We start from the raw sequence: 9,209 nt of genomic DNA, 5'->3' as shown, positions 1-9,209 counted from the left end.
CCTCAAGTCATCATAATGACTAGCCTATCTATACCCCTTGTGGAAATATCATGGCCACAATTTGGTGATTCCATCCTTCTATTTACTTTCCAATAACAAAAACCTCTTCTACCAAACACCCTAGACTAGTTTCTGGATGGTTGGATCAATCAATATACTATGTATCATTTCATTTCCCAACCAAACATAATGTTGTCACTATCCTTTGATGTGGGTTGATGAGTTGCTATAGGCATGTAGAGAGGTCGACATATTCGAGAGTGATTACATCACCCTTGTGAACATCTCAACTCTGTTTATAATTTTTATTAAATTTTTATATATTTCTCATAAAAAGAAATTATTGAAAAAATATATTTGTTTTACATTTTATTTACTTTTAGTATAATTTATTTAACATTTTATTTTTTGAACAATTTTTCATTTATATATTTGGTACCATTTTAAAAACAATTAATTTTTTTTGGATAGAAATTCATTGCATCTAATAATAATCTTAAACAAATGCAAAAATATTTTGTATATCACTTGATTGCATCTAATAATATTCTTAAACAAATGCAAAACTATTTTTTATAGCACTTCATTTCATCCAATAATTATCTTAAACCATTTCCCTATAGGTAATAGTTAGATGCATGCTTTCATACATTATCATTTTCGAATGTGAATTCATAAAGTTTCAATGAATACAAATAAGTCGCATTTTCAAAGACAAGAGACATTGGAACACCAAACCTGGTTGTAATATAATGCTTCAAGAAGTGAATGACTTCCTGGTTGTTAAATTTTCTTAATGGAACTTCTTTTTTTTTCCGAAGAAAAAACCGTAACTTTTTATTAAAAAGATAATGAAAAGTTACATCTGCATATGCACTGAAGCATACTGAGAATTGCCACAAAGGCTCTACGCAACGTTAGTAAACTAACGTGCAAAAAGAAATAAGAGAAAGAAAAGAGGGGGAAGAGAAAGTAAAGAGGCAGAAAAAACTGAAAATTGTTCAAGTTTTCCGCCCCTTTTTCTTTTCGACCTTACGCCACTCTCCATGGGTTGGCTCGGTCGGTGCAATGATCAACTGTGTTTCTACATTCTGTGATCCAATTTCTTTGTCTGAATCTGAAGTTTCTGAGTGGTGATGTCGCTTGGTACCTCCTATGCTGTGTTCCACACTTGTCATCTCTGCCTTGTTGTCTGTTGGGTTTTCTCTCTGTTTCTCCATTTCTTGAGCTTCCTCGGTCTTTTCTGCAGGGATCTCTTCCTCCACTGCTTCTGATTCTTCATCATCTGAAACTGGTGGTGAGAATTGCCATCCTTTCCTCTGCTTCCCTTTCTGCTTCTTTTTACTCTTGGCTTCTGGGCATGTGCTTTGTAGGTGACCTATCTGCCTACAAAGTCTACATCTAAAAGCAGTGTTTTCATAGTCTAACACTTGCATCCAGTTTTGTTGTTTGTAGATCAGCTTTATATTGTCTGGCAACCCTTTCCTTAAATCTACTTCCACACAGATATGTGCGTAAGTGTAGATCCTTTCATCAATCCTGTCCAAATCTGTTTTGATATATTTCCCAATGCTGTTCCCAATGCCTTCCAGAACGCGTTCATTCCAAAAATGCAGTGGTAGATTATACAGCCTAACCCAGACCGGCATTTGGTTACAGTCATTTTGTTTGGATCAAAATCTGGGAACCATGGGGTCATAAACAGCCCCGATGTTCCCCAAAACCAGGGTCCTGCACTAATAACTGTGTCTCTGACTTCCTTGGATGAAAATCTAACTATAAAAAACCCCTTTGAGCAGAGATGGATATCGCATTCCATGGTCCAGCTGGTGAAGATCCAATGAAATAGATCCAGGGGTTTAGGCCAGAAACTGTTGAAACGGCAAATGAGGGCTTGTGTTTCATAGGACTTTACGAAATCATCCAGCCCAGAAGAATCTAAATTCAAAGCTGGGATTTGCTCTGCCTGATCTACTATATATGGCCTGGGTATATGGCTGGGCTTATTTCCTCCTTGGTCTGGCGAGGGCCCCGAATCTCTGTTGCCTTGTAAAATGTTTTTGTAGGATATGCCTTCTTTTGGTTGGTGCTGGGGTGCTGCTTTCCCCTTAACTCCCCCTGAATTGCTTGACTGTCCCTGAGGAGGAGCCCCTCCTCTCAGCCTCAGGTTTAATACAATGGTTGTTCCTGGTTTGATCTCATAGCTTTTCATCGTTCTATAATCCTGGAGGGACCACCTACCCCTCACCAGATGTTGGATTTGAACTGGATACCCCAGCTCTGTCCATATCTGGTGTTTCAGCTGCAAGATGGTGCCTTCTGCATGAACCCACAGTAATCGGGTTTTCCCCTCAGGGAGGTTAATAAAAATCTGAAAACGAGTTGATCTTACCTGCTCTGGCTGTAACCAGACTTCCAGATCCGGTCTCGTTTTGAGTTGTCTTCCTTGGTGCATGTCTAGGTCTGCCTCCCCTCTGCTTGATCTTTGCTTGGTGTTACCGATCTGCTGCCTGTGGTCTCGAAAATTGACTGGTTCAGGTAGATCTGGGCCGGATCTAAAAAAATTAGGCCACTGCTTTGAAGGGGGGAGCATATCTGCAACATGCAGACCCCCCCTACTATTTCTTTTTGCGTTCTGGCACTTTCTGCTCTCAAAATGCAGTGCGGCATGGCGGCGACCTTGCTCATAGTCGTAGTTTGGCCCCCCACTGCTCTTCTGCCCGGGGTTGACTGGATCCGGTAGATCTGGGCCTGATCTGCAAAGTTTTGGCCATTTCATTGTAAGAGGGAGCAGATCTGCAGCATGCAGACCCCCCCTGTCATTGCTCTGTGCATTCTGGGATCGACACGTTCTGGTCTCTAGGTTCAATATAGCTTGATGGCGCCTTTGTTCAAAGTCGTGGTTGAGCACCACGCTTCTCAGTACCCCAAAAACCTCCTTGTTTAACCATGCACGGAGGTAGGCTACCACGGAGCGTCTTACTGCTTGATCCCGTTGCAGTTCTTGCCGGAAGGAGCGTTCGCACAGATCAGAACCCTCGGCCTCTTCAGTTAACGATTTGATCGGAATATGAGAGGAAACACCTAAATCATAGATCTGACCGGTTGTTTTGGGCAGATCTCTAATTTCGTGGGTCCTGGGCATTCCCTGCCGTTTCCAAATCAAAGAGACATAAACCCTTGAGGCAGAGAATTCCACCGATGCATTGTCGTAGTGATCTGGACAGGTTTGGGGCCCTTGACTGCGCCATTCCACGGAGAGGACAGCGTGAATAATCACCGAAACTTCAGACCCCGAGGCGCCTTCAACCTTTGCTGCAGTCTCGGCTGCGACCACCCTCAGCTCTCTACAAAGCTAACCCTTGCACTCGCCATCGCTCGTACTCCGTCAAGCATAATCCATAATTTTGGATTTTTTAATGGAACTTCTTCTATCCATTAAGTAAAATAATATGCTGCTATTAAAATGTATTTGTAATTCTTTGATGAATGTGGAAATATTTCTCCAATAACATCTAGTCCCAATCATTGGAATGGTTCCTCAACTGCTACTAGTAGTAGTGGGGTGGCTGACTTTTGATCTTGACTGATGCATCTCTGAAAATTTGGGCACTTGTGATCATAAGCATGAGCATGTTTTAATAAGGTGGGCCAATAATAACATGTTGTCATTAATTTATGCATAGTTGTATCCCCCGCATAGTGACCCCCTACTAGTCCATTGTGAAAATCTCTTAGTACCTTCTCTGTGACTTGAGGCTCAAGGTATCTTAGCAAGGCATTGTTGTGGTGCTTTCTAAAAGGAACTCCATGAATGAGTTTATAGGATATGGTTTTAAGGAATATTTCCCTCTTTTGTTTTTTCAATAAATGTGTGGGAAATATGTCGTGCTCTAGGAATTTCCATATGTTTGAATATGGTGGCACTGTTTCTTTCATCTAGAGAGCTTGCTCAATGTTCTACATCTCTATTTCCTAATCCCAACCTCAAAAAACTTACTCAAGGATGTCTCTCACTTTTTTTGCTAATTGAAAAAGGCCATTATCCTTAATGGTATGGAATGGATTAAATTTTAGATCATATTCTTCTAAACAAGTGATCTGTTTTTTCCTCTTCTCACCTAGCTACTACTACACAAAGAGTGATCTGACTGCTAGATGAGCCACATAGATTATTGCGTGGGATTTAATGAGATAGGGCCTAAAATATTTTACTGCAGTGTACACAACATAAGCTTGTTTATTGATGGCATGATAATTCAGCTCTGATGTAACACTCTCATCCCACATCTACCCAAGAAATAGGCCAATCGGGGTAAACTTGTGATGAGATGCCATTATGATATTATTTGACCTCCTAAGTCACCTTAAGGAAGTGGAACCGATGGAAACACACCATAAAAAATACAAAATCATCAACATAGCCCTTAGAGGACAAGTCAATGACTCAAACAATATGTCCTTAGTTCCCACTCTTGGTTTAGGTCTTGTGGGCCATATTCCTTCTCATGTGACTAGCAAGGGAGCGAACAAAAACCTAAATTTTCTCTCATAGGCCTACCTACTAGTGATTGTGGACAAAAATTGCCAGTGTTGTTCCAGTGACCCTAGGATTTAAACAACTTTTATAGGCTCAAAGACCATGACACTACCCAGAAATGATCCATCTCTTCAAATCAATAAAGTAACATGGGAATGATAGTATTAAAGAAAATACTTGTTCAAGACCTTGACTAGATGCCTACTAGCCATGACAAACATTTCATCAAACATATCATCGACATGTAACCTACAACTCTAAACAATAGAATTAATTGCAGGGATCTCATTCCTTTATGAGAATCGCTATGAACCATTGTTCGATGATGCCATTTGTTGCACTATCCTCTATTTGGTCATAAACAATTATCCATTCAAGTAAAAACATGTTGAAAGGCATACACAAATGTTGTCATAAAGGGTGCATATAACCAGAATAATAGGAACAGAAATATAATAAACATGACAACCATCAAATCCATAAATACATTAGTACCTTTACACATCAAAATCAAGGGAAATATTTCTCATTAATGAATGCAATGAACCAACTGGAGATGGGACTTCCATGTTCCACCCAACCATAGAATGGCTGAGCCAAATCTCTCTTCATCCATTGACCCCTATGCCATATTCAAAGAATGAAGGTGGGATCTCATAAAACACCTGTATAAAAACTCATGCATGGATTCCAAAGGACATCAACCTCAACCCATCAAATAGTGATTCCACCTGATAGTCAGACATCACAAAAACCAGCACTAGATCAGTTTCCATCCTTGCCATCTAGGGCTCCAAAGAATTTGTTCGAACCAAGGCTCCAAGACTAGTAACCTAACCTACAACTTCTATTGGGTTCCACAACATTTGTCCAACCAAGGCTCCAGGACTAGTAACTAAACCCACCAAGGGCTCCATGTCATTTGTCCATGTTGTTGGGAAAAGTATCCAATACGGAATGACCCTATCCCACTCTAAGGGTGATAGTACCTCAGCAACAATCAAAGCAAAGCTATTAAAGATTACTTCTTTATGAGATGTAAGAGAGGGGAGAAAGAGATCCACTAACCATTGTCTTCTGCTAATGATTGATCCAATCTTCTCTCTTTGCTGCTTGCTCCCAGCTCCTAGCTCTTTTGCTGGCCCAGCTACACCAAGATCCTGCAAAATGACAAGAGAGGGAAACTACAAGAAGCATACATTCATAATTGATTCAAGGATTAGAATAAATCAAATATACAAGTATCAATACGCCATTGAGACACATGCATATAGAAGAACCTCAAATGCTTTATTAATGGAAGAAGTAAAGTTTAGGAAGTAATACAACCATAAAAGGCCCAATCCAGCATCACCTCCCAGCAGAAAGAAATCTCCTCTTCACCTCCTTCAAGCAAATCACCCAATAGTTCTATACTCAAACCAACAGCACTTCCTTACATTCACAAGATTCCAGCCTCCCTAGACCTCATGAGAGAGCTCTATATATAGGAGTTTTGGAGAAAGGATGAGTCAGCTTGAGGCTGGCATGAAGCTGACTAGTGTCCTCTCCCACTTCAGTTATTCTTCAGTTCTTGAGTCCACTTGGAGTTTCTTGCTTCCACTAAGAGATCTAGATCCTCTTACTCATCACAAGGCGAATTCCTTGATCCAAGTGTCATTTTGGAAGCTTCCTGGGCATTTGACACCTTGAGGAATGACTGTGCCACTTGGCCAATCTCGCCCAGCGCAGGTAGCCTTCATTGCTTTTGACATTCAGCGCAGGTACAAAGTGGAGCAGTTGACATTCAGCGCAGATGCTCAGTGGAGCAGTTGACATGATCCAGAATTAGCTTGTTTTTGAGTGTTTTCAGGTGGAGAACTGATATTCAGTGCTGTGGTTTGCTGACCTTGTTCCTCTAGGGGTAGGAACAACATGTTTAGGGACTTTGGATCCCTTAGATTATTGACATTTCATGCTTCATGCTGTAAGGCACAAAAATGTCTATAACAGTCCAACCAAGGCTCTAGGACTAATAACACAACCCAAGATGTTACAGGGCCATGGAGCTTTTGTCGAACCAAGGGTCCAGGAACTAATAACTCAACCCAAGATAAGGAAACATGAGATCCAACCAAAAATAATAATGAAAATAAACCCACAATAACCATGGCTACCCAGGAAATGGAAAGCCTACAAGATCCACTATCAATCCTCCATGCTAATGACAGATCATGACAAAGAATCTGCATGCATATGCCATGCATGTCCCAACTAGTGAAGAAATCATACATGAAACTTGGTACGTGCAAGAAAATCTGATGTAGTTACTAATGGAATTTCCTTCTTACACTTTCCTACTCTTTCCTTTGCCCTCTTGCTCCAAGAATACAAGTATGCCACACACTCCAAGGGTTGTCCAAGAAAACTCTATGTATCCAAGAGTATGAGAGAGAGAGAGAGAGAGAGAGAGAGAGAGATCACTGAACTGACAAAAGGTTACCAACTGGTCCTCAGAAGCCTTTTTATGAATGAGGCCTCTATTTTCTTCATTTTCCATTATTTTCCTTCATTTTCCTCCTCAATTGCAACATGTGACCTTTCACCTCCTTTTTCTCCTAATTTCCATTATTTTCATAAATAACTGTGCCAAAATGCCTTTCAATGCCTTAGCCATTGTCTTTGGGAATTTCCTTAGCCGTAAACAACTAAATGAACACCCCCTAGGATGTCTCGCCCAACATTCAACCTGGAATAAGTGTACCATTCATGCATGGTTATTGTTTTTAAGATTTATTACATGTAATTTTCACCAGGGATGTTATAGAACCCTCCCTCTTGGGGGACACCGTCCTCGGTGTTCAATCACACATACACCTCAGCAACCTATTGAAAGAAGACATACTGGACATGGAGGTTTATAACATAACTTGAAGTAGTATTTACAATGAAATATTTGTTGAAGATAGGACCATCACGACAACATGATAACATATTGCATAGTGGAGCTTTATAACACAACTCGTTAGGGTATTTAGATTCATACAAAGGTGAACATATAGTAATATCATCAAAATTATATTCCAAAACATATGCCAAAAAATATATCAAAACATATATCCAACATATACTAAGATCATATCTAAGCATATATATCAAAACATCATATAGCATATATCGACCATCATAAAGTATATAACGATTACCATAAAGCATATACTAAACCAACATAAAACAAATACTAAACCACCATGAAGCATATACCAAGCCATCGTAAGAAAATACTGAACCACCATAAAGCAACTACCAACCACCATAAGAAATCACCAAACCACCATATCAAAGTTTCTTTACCTCAACTGGGAAAAAAGGAAGGATACATGACCCACATCTGATCCGCCATCTCCCATGTAGCTTCATTGGGCCCAAAGTGCTTCCATTGCACTTTAACTTGCTCTATTTCTCAGTTCTAGAGCACGAGCACCTTTTTCTGCAATATACACTAAGGCTCTAGCTAGAATTCTCCATATGGTTTCACCTACAATACTGACCAGTCAATCAAATGAGCAACATCCTTAACATACTTTTTGAGCAAAGCTACATGGAAAGCTTCATGGACTTTCACTGTCAAAGGTAGTGCAAGTCAATAGGCTACTAGCCTAATCCTCTCAATAATACTGAAGGGTGCAAAAAACCGTGGTGCCGACCTCACACATGAGCCAATTCACAAGGAGCTCTTCTTCGGTTTGATGTGGAAGTACACCTACTCCCCAACTTGGAACTCCTTGAAAAACCTATTCCTATCAGAATAGCTCTTCTACCCATCCTGTGATGCCTTGAGATTCTTCTTGATCAGTTGCATCTCCTATTCCATGTTTTCCAACATATCTAGTCCATCCAATACTCTGCTAACCATATCAATCCAACTAATGAGAGTGTTACAACTCCACCGATACAATGCCTCAAAAGTACTCATCCTCAGTAAATCCTGATAACAATTGTTGTATGCATACTCTACCAAAGGGAGATACTCTTCCCACTTGTGCCGATAATGCATCACATACATCCTCAACATGTCCTCTAATATCTTGTTGACACTCTCTGTCTGTCCATCCATGTGCAAATGATAAGATGTACTAATGGAAAAATCTATGCCCAAACCTACAAATAGCTCCTTCCAAAACTTTGAAGTGAACTTTGCATCCCTATCTAACACAATCTTCTTCAGGACACCGTGTAGTATAACCATGTCTATGACAAATACCTATGCCATATCACTAGCTCAGAATGTAGACTTCACTGGAATGAAGTGTGAAAGCTTGGTTAACCTATCCACAATGACCATGAATAAGTCATTCTGCTTCATAGTCTTCGGGAACCCTATGATGAAATCCCTGGAAATGACCTCCCACTTCCACTTTGGGATAGTGATCGACTGTAGCATTCCACTTGGATGTTTCCACTCTACCTTCACACATTGAAAATCGAAACATATAGACACAAAATTTGCTACATACCTCTTCAGATTCACCCAATAGTAATATATCTTCATCGTTGTGAGTGTCTTCTCATAACCTGGGTGACTTGAATATGGTTTCACATGAAACTCCCTCAACATCACCTTCTTGATCTCACTACTATCTGGTACATATATCTCGTCTTGGAACAAGACCAATCCATTTGTTGAAAG

Source organism: Pinus tabuliformis, chromosome X (genome assembly GCF_031772625.1).
Source record: "Pinus tabuliformis cultivar Carrire ecotype Pingquan chromosome X, CPIR1, whole genome shotgun sequence".
NCBI classification, from domain to species: Eukaryota; Viridiplantae; Streptophyta; class Pinopsida; order Pinales; family Pinaceae; genus Pinus; species Pinus tabuliformis.
This window is presented reverse-complemented; position numbering follows the sequence as displayed.